The sequence below is a fragment of the Colobus angolensis genome, unplaced genomic scaffold (assembly GCF_000951035.1).
Source record: "Colobus angolensis palliatus isolate OR3802 unplaced genomic scaffold, Cang.pa_1.0 Scaffold400, whole genome shotgun sequence".
NCBI lineage: Eukaryota > Metazoa > Chordata > Mammalia > Primates > Cercopithecidae > Colobus > Colobus angolensis.
Genome location: NW_012117378.1, coordinates 1036988 through 1045877, shown reverse-complemented (window position 1 = coordinate 1045877; position 8890 = coordinate 1036988).

The window sequence follows — 8890 nt, the reverse complement described above, 5'->3', positions numbered from 1 at the left end:
GATCAAATTCTGTTCTATGATTTGTAATCTTTTTTGGAAATTCTGAGGGGCTAGAAATCATGAGATAAGTGGTTTTATATATAGTTGATAAATTAGAAGGTTTGGGTGGTAAGGTGTTATTTTGTATTGGTATTGATGCCTAGATATTCTTCTTTTTTTAAAATCATTTAGTAAAACACACCATAAAAATGTTTTAAAGAGCCAGGAGTGGTAGCTTACGCCTGTAATGCCAGTACTTTGGGAAGCTGAGGTGGGTAGATAACCTGAGGTCAGCAGTTCAAGACCAGCCTGGCCAGCATGGTGAAACCCTGTCTCTACTAAAAATACAAAAATTAACTGGGTGTGGTGGTGCACGCCTATAATCCCAGCTACTTGGGAGCCTGAGGCAGGAGAATCATTTGAACCTGGGAGGTGGAAGTTGCAGTGAGCCAAGATCATGCCACTGCACTCCAGGCTGGGTGACAGAGCAAGACTCCGTCTCAAAAGAAAAAAATGTTTTAAAGATCTGAGATTTATAAGATAAAATGTAGTGTTTCTCTAATGAGAATGTTGTCAGTATAATAAAAATTATTATACTGTGTGATATTTTGTATATTATACTGCATACAGTATAACTAAAAATACACCACATTAAATAGCTGTTGTCTTTTTTTGCCCAGACTAGAGTGCAGTGGCACAATCATGGCTTGCTGCAGCCTCAACCTTCTGGGCTCAAAGATCCTCCCACCTCAGCCCCACAGGTAGCTGGAATGACAGGTATGTGCCACCATGTCAGACTAATTTTTTCATTTTTTGTATAGACAGGATCTCACTATATTGCCCAGGGTGGTATAAGAGCTTTAGTCTTTATTGACATGGTTGACTGGCTTGTGTTAAACAAGAAATACTTCAGACATTTTTCAACTAGTATGGCATTTGAAGGCAAAGTGATGGGACACTTTCAGTGAGAATTTGTGAAGTACCAGTTGCACAAAATATGCATACTTACATAGATGCCATGTCTTGTTGATCTGACCAAATTGTTAGCAGATGGAAAGTCTTGACTGTGAGTTGTCCGGGTTTTTGGCAAGTTGAAAAAAAGAATTAAACAAAACTCACAAACAAACCAACAAAAGAAGAAACTGAAGCAGATTTAGCAAAGCAAAAGTACAGAGTGGGAGTGCGCTCGAGCAGGCAGCTCGCGAGCCCTCATTACAATGTTTTTTAGGGTTTTTATTAGCTAAAACAATTTGGTAACACCCCCAGGTGCTCTTTAGAGGCCTCCAATTGGTTACACCCTATGAAGGACTGGCCCACAGCCAATCAGAGGCTGAAGTAGAGACTTGGCCCCCAACAAATCAGAGGCTGAAGTGGAGACTTGGTCCGGTGGTCAATCAGAGGCTGAAGTGGAAATGCCTGTGGCCTGTATACTGTCGAATCTTGCCTAGAACTGTTTGCACCTGCTGTTCTTTTGCTTCTATCTTAACCCTTGGTTACCCTATTTCCCTATTCTTCTGCCTCAAAATGACAGCCAGTCGTAAGCAATGCAACAACCTTGACCTTGGACAAAACGATAAGCTGAACCAACTGATGTTCCTCATGAATTATAGCTAAGAAATACCTACCTAAAGTATTCAGAAAATAGCCAAGAAGTGTTTCTTCTCTCCTTGAGAAAACTGAATGGTGGGAATTATAGCTTGAAAGCAATAACAGAGAGATGGAACCAGAGAGGCTATGATGGTTATTGTGTATGCTTAAATTACAAGGGATCAGATACCATTGTTAGCAAAGAGGCTGATACAGTGGAGAAAGACACTAGACCAAATGTACAGAGAGAAGCAGAGATTCAGAGAAGGGTTTAGGTAGGGAGAAAAGCACCGGGCCAGAGCTTTTTTTTTTTTTTTTTTCCCAGACAGGGCCTCCCTGTGTCATCCAGGCTGGAGTGCAGTGGCACAATCGTAGCTCACTGCAGCCTCAGACTCCTGGGATCAAATGATCCTCCCATCTCAGCCTCCTAAGTAGCTGAAACTACAGGCATGTGCCACCATGCCTGGCTAACTTTAAATTTTTTTGTAGAGACAGGAGCTTGCTATGTTGCCCAGGCTGGTCTTGAACCCCTGGCCTCAAGCAATTCTCTCACCTTGGTCTTTCAAAGTGCTATGATTACAGGTGTAAGCCACTGCACCTGTCCTGATCTGAGAGCTTGCTAAAGGTCTCTGGTACTAGTTTAGTCTATCTAAACCTTTGCAATAATTGCTTTAAATAAAAAAAAATAAATAAGAATAAGTAACTCAAATGACTTCTGACCAAAATTATCAAGAGTCAAACCACTAGGTTGTTGGCAGAAAACAAAACATGTTATATTGTTTGATATTAACATGCAATATCAAATTACATTCAAGAAGATATAGTCACCAAAAAACAAGTTGTCAATAGTAGGTTGTGTAGTAGACCTCTGTCACATAGGCTTGCCCATGACCCTGTCTCCTTATTCTCATAGTTCTCTGATTTTTTCCTTGGGGACTATTCCTCACACACTGTCGCCTCTCCTCTGCTACCACCAACATCAGGGCAGGCATATGGCTTGTATCTGGCCAAGCAGTGGATAGGTTTCAACATCCAGACCACACTGATAGGTAATGGCATGAAAGCATTATATAAATATAAACTTAATTCTTGAGAGAAAAATGTGACAAATAATGTGTAACGAAAGAGGGAAAAGTTGCAATTTGTATTCAGGTTCTTCATAGTCTTCTAAATAAGACCAACTTCCAGCTTTGCTATTAATTATCCAAGTGACCCTAGTCAAGTCTCTTCCTTATTCTAGGCTTTCATTCCTTGTATATAAAATGAAGAGTTCAATATAACTATGTTCAGGGTCTCCTAGGGCCTTTTTTCTTCTAAATCTGTAAACATAAGTTGAGAAATTCAGTCGTCATGTGAACACCAAAAGAACACCAACAAAGAGGGTCCTGGCCCTCAGGGAACTTGCAGTAGATAATTTTGAAGTGGGAAAAGTGTTTCACCACCTTGCCCTTTGTTCTAAAGTCTCTTCCTTATTTATCATTCTTTCCCAACCATTGAAACTTGCCCTTAGGTTTGACTCTTTCATGAAAAGACAAAACAAACCAAAACCACAAAAACTTGCCCTGCTTGATGACAAATAGTCTGAAAATAAATCTCTGCTAATGTTTAGTTTTATTCTTCCCTCAGAGAGGCTAGGGTCTTCTTTCCTTCCTTCGTTCCAGGAACATAGATACATTTGACAGAGGTCATTGACCACAATGTCCCCAACATAGAAAGAAACAATGTTTTGGCTGGGTGCAGTGGCTCTTGTCTGTAATCTCAGCACTTTGAGAGGCTGAGGCAGGAAGATTGCTTGAGCCCAAGAGTTCAAGACCAGCTTGGACAACATGGGGAGACTCTATCTCTACAAAACAATTTAAAAATTAGCTGAATGTGGTGGCACACACCTGTATTCCCAGTTACTCAGGAGGCTAAGGTGGGAGAATTGCTTGAACCCAGGAGCTTAAGGCTACAGTGAGCCATGTTTGCACCATTGCACTCCAGCTTTGGCAACAGAGCAAGATCCTGTGGAAGGAAGGAAGGAAGGAAGGAAGGAAGGAAGGAAGGAAGGAAGGAAGGAAGGAAGGAAGGAAGGAAGGAGGGAAGGGAGGGAGGGAGGGAGTTTCATTTATTCTTTATTTCCAGAGCATCTCAGAATGTAATTGAAAGTGGAATGATTTAATGAATGGATGCAAGATAGCACTGTTACAGTAAGAGCTATTTTGAGGAATCCTTTCCCTTCAATCATACTATAAGGATGGTCCTGGCTGCAGAACTGTTCATTCACTTAAAGCTAAAATAACCAAACAGTGGCTTCTGTATCAATTAGCTCTGTTACTTGCAGAGTTGACAATTTGGTGACTGGTTGATCTAGTTTCTTCAGCTGGTTCAGCAACTCAGATCCACTGTGAAGGTCTCTATATTGTGATAGTTAATTTTAGGTAGCGACTTGACTGAATTAAGGAATACCAAGAGAGCTAGGAAAGCATTAATTTTAAGTGCATGTGTGACGGTGTTTCCAGGGGAGATTAGCATGTGAGTCTAAGTGAACTAGGAGGAAGGACTCACTCTCATTGTGGAGGAGAACGCCATTTAGTTGGCTGAGGTCCTAGAGAGAACTAAAACAGAGAAAAGGTGAACGTGGATCTGATATATGGATCTTCTTTTCCTGTTCTTGGACATTTTGCTGACCACATATTCTTCTTCTCTATCCTTGGACATCAGAACTCCAGGCTGATTATTCTAAAAATCCTCTCTCATAGTATACAGTGTATTGGTTCTGTCTCTTTAGAGAATCTCGACTAATGCAGATTTCAAAGCAACTTCAAAGTATTGGATCTTCAAAGCAATATTACTCTTTGCTATCCCAATTGGTCATCCTTCTTCTACCTCAGTGGGTATAAGAAATTCCCAATATCCTACTACAGCTACTGCCCCTCCAAGTTGGATATCAAAGATAGGTGAATTAATTTTTTTTTAAAAAAGCTCTTGTTAAAATCTTATCTTCAGATAGGAAGCCTAGGGGAGTTCTTCCAAGGAAGCATTAGCACTTTATTACTCTGCTGGGTGAATTCTCTGCTGAAACTGAAACTGAATTTTCTACTAGTTGACCAGACCTGGGACTGCTGGGCAGTGCAATGTTTTTTGTTGTTGTTGTTTGATTGTTTGTTTTGAGACAGAGTCTCTGTTGCCCAGGCTGGAGTGCAGTAGTGCAATCTTGGCTCACAGTAAACTTCGCCTCCTGAGTTCAAGCAATTCTCCTGCCTCAGCCTCCCAAGTAGCTGAGATTACAGGCATGTGCCACCATGCCCGGCTAATGTTTGTATTTTTAGTAGAGTTGGAGTTTCACCATGTTGGCCAGGCTGGTCTTGAACTCCTGACCTCAAGTGATCCACTCACCTCGGCCTCCCAAAGTGCTGGGATTACAGGCGTGAGCCACCGCGCCCGACCTGGAATGGTTATGTTCTGCAGCCTTTGTCCCGTTGCTTCTGGGAGAATTGAGCCATGAAGGAGCAGACACTGCAGTTGGGAGGCGAGATGTGTGGGCACAGTGCTTCTGAGACTCCATGCTATTTCCAAAGTGGGGCAAGTCCCAAGAAGACCAAGCAGAGGACTGAGTGGGAGAGGAGTGAGGATAAGGAGGAAAACACACCACTGTGAAGGTGAAAAAGCAGAAAAGAAGGGCATACTGCAGAAATGGGGGTGGAAATTGCCAAAGACTAACTAACTACACTTGGAATTTTGCATCAGTCAGATCTTCCCACTAAGCAATACACGGCTTAACTGCTCAAACGTCAAGCAGTCAGAACCCTATCAGGGTCAGCCAGGCATGGTGGCTCACGCCTATAATCCCAGTACTTTGAGGCCAAGGCGGGCAGATCACCTGAGTTCAGGTGTTTGAGACCAGTCTGGTCAACATGGTAAAACCCCATTTCTACTAAAAATACAAAAATTAGCTGGGCATGGTGGCTCATGCCTATAATCCCAGCTATTTGGGAGGCTGAGCTGGGAGAATTGCTTGAACCTGGGAGGCAGAAGTTGCAGTGAGCCGAGATGGCAGCACTGCACTCCAGGGTAGGTGACAGAGAGAGACTCCGTCTAAAAAAAAACAAAAAAAAAAAACAAACAAAAAAAGGGAAACCTATTAGGGTTGGAGGGGAGAGTGAGAGATCTCAGGGACAGAAAAACAAGGCTGGTTGCAGTGGCTCATACCTGTAATCCCAGAACTTTGGGAGACTGAAGTGGGTGGATCATGAGGTCTGGAGTTCAAGACCAGCCTGGCAAAGATGATGAAACCCCATCTCTACTTAAAAAACACAAAAATTAGTCAGGCACAGTGGTGGGCACCTGTAATCCCAGCTGCTGGGAAGGCTGAGGCAGGAGAACTGCTTGAACCTGGGAGGCGGAGGTTGCAGTGAGCCAAGATCGTGCCACTGCACTCTAGACTGCATGACAGAGCAAGACTCTGCAAGAAGGAAGGAAGGAAGGGAGGGAGGGAGGAAGGAAGGAAGGAAGGAGGGAGGGAGGGAGGGAGGGAAAGACATCATCTACCTTTACCTTATCTAGCCATCTGTTGAATGCTTTTCCTCCTCAGGTGGTCTGAGACTATCCTAGGGCTTAAAACCTGTGAGAATAAATTGAAAGCTAAAAATGGTCATCTATTTCACAGAGGAACTAGTTAGATTAATTAGGTTCTCCTTGTGTCATTTCTTGTCTAGGTATATTTGATTGTCTTTTGTTTTTTCAAAGTCACATTTAATTGAGTAGGTAGCAGTATGGGACTGGAAAGCCACCATAAACTCCTTACAGTTTCTCTTAAGTTTTTGCAATGTCCTTTTACTACAGGTTATCACAAGTCATGCTGATAATGGCAGTCCTAATTTCCCGGAGAGAATGTGCTCTAAGTCTTCCAAGAAACTAGAAACTGGCTAAGGATTTTAAAATTTTTCTTCTTTCCTCTTGGTGTCCTATCTTATTCTCAAAGTAAATTTTTATAAACTTGTTTTGGTTACACTTTAATCTTCACAAAAGCAGGGACTTTGTAGTTTTGTTCACTTTTTTTCATTCTGTACCAGACTGGAGTGCAGTGGTGCGATCTCGGCTCACTGCAACCTCCGCCTCCCGGGTTCTAGCAATTCTCCTGCCTCAGCCTCCTGAGTAGCTGGGACTACAGGTGCACAGTGCCATGCCGGCTAATTTTTTGTATTTTAGTAGAGACGGGGTTTAACTGTGTTGTCCAGGCTGGTCTCAAACTCCTGAGCTCAGGCAATCCACCCGCCTCGGCCTCCCAAAGTGCTAAGATTACAGGCATGAGCCACCACGCCTGGCCTTGTTCACTTTTTATTCCAAGGCCTAGGGTATAGTAGGCATTCAATAATTACATGTTGAGTAAGTGAATGAATGAATGAATGCATAAATTGTATAAGTAAATAGCATTTGGTACCAGTATATAAAAAAGGCCAAAGTAACTTATATTTTGGGGCTAGGGTACAGGTTTTGGTGTGAAACCACAACTTTAAGCAGCATGCCAAGGGCACGCCAAAAGATTGTTGTAGGCCAGGCATGGTGGCTTCCGGCACTTTGGGAGGCCCTGAGGCGGGCGGATCATTTGAGGTCAGGAGTTCAAGACCAGCCTGGCCAACATGGTAAAACCCCGTCTCTCCTAAAAATACAACAATCAGCTGGGCGTCGTGGCTCGCACTTGTAGTCCCAGCTACTCAGGAGGCTGAGGTGGGAGAATCGCTTGAACTGGGAGGTGAAGGTTGCAGTGAGCTGAGATCGTGCCACTGCACTCCAACCTAGGTGACAGAGTGAGACTTTGTCTCAAACAAAACAGAAACAAAAGATTGTTGTAGGGGAAAAGGTGTGATATCTTTCCTTCCCATAAGGGTCATAGCCAACACATCTATAACAAAAGACAGGTTAATAGAAAAGCATAACACATTTGTTTAATCAAAGTTTTAGGTGACATGGGAACCTTCAGAAATGAAGACGGAAAGACCCAGGGAACCCTGTCTATTTTTTAAAATAGAGATGAGGTCTCTCTGGTTTAATAGAGATGGGGTTCTCCTGGCTCCGCCTACCAAAATGCTGGGGTTGCAGGCATGAGCCACTGTGCCCAGCCTGTTTATTTTTTCGAGATAGAGTCTCGCTCTGTCCATTTTTGTGCTTAGGTTCAATGAAGAGTGGGCAGCCATGTAGATGTGGTTGGACAGAAGGGTAAGATCCAATGGTTCTGAGAACGGAGACCCAGCCTGTCTTTTCAGATTCTTCTTGGCCTCTCCATGTAACTTTCCCTCCTGCTGGGTTTAGAGCAGGACTCCTTTGGAAAGGAGACCTACTGTCAGACAAGGTAGGGTAGATAATTTCTTTATTTCTCTATTCTTTATGCCTATTCTTACACAGAAAAGTGAGGAATGGTAATATTTCTAGGTTTTGTAGCTTGCTTTGGGGAGAGGGATTGTAGTTTCTATGACTGGCCTTCAGTTTCCATAACTCACTTTGGGGGAGAAAGAGAGGTGGGAGACAGGAGGGCAGGAGAAGGTCAGAGAGAAACTGCTTCTGAGGCCTTTCAATCTCCTTCAGTTCGAAGTACTCAGCATGCCAAAGCACCATGCTTTGTGGTATCATTTTCCAAACCCTGACATGGTATAAAGGCACTTAGTTTTTTATTTTTATTTTTATTTTTTTTATTATACTTTAAGTTCTAGGGTACATGTGCATAACGTGCAGGTTTGTTACATATGTATACTTGGCACTTAGTTTTTTAAAATACCAATTATATCAAGTAAAAGAATACCTATGGAAACACTTCAAAAATATAAAAGTTACATGATATATTAGTATAATTTTTACATATGTATGACTTGTAATCTTATTGCTTTTCATTTGCAGATTTTGTGACTGAAGGCACTGCACTGTGACCAAAAGTGCCAAATGACTTTTTTGAGTCTGTGTTAAATATATCAGGTTTCCACCGATGCCTGGAAGAGGTAGATCAGTCTGTGTGGTAACATCAAGGGAAACTTCCATTCCTTGAGAGCCCAAGGGGTAGGAAGCAAACAGATGCAACGGCAGTCTCATTAGAATGGCTGGTGATTTGCTAATTCGACTATTTGAAGGAATTCAACAATTCAAGTCGGAGCTACAAAAGTCACAATTTTGAAGCCCACACAAGAAAGTCTCATTTGAATCTTTACTCATTAGGAAAGGGAAAAGTCCCTAGGATCGCCCAGCATCCACAACAAAGCAGGGTCTTGCTAAATTCCCATCATTTGGGAAGAGGAGTTTTTTTTTTTTTTTTGCCTAAACTATCCTCCAGATCTCCTGGGCAGGATGGCAAAAA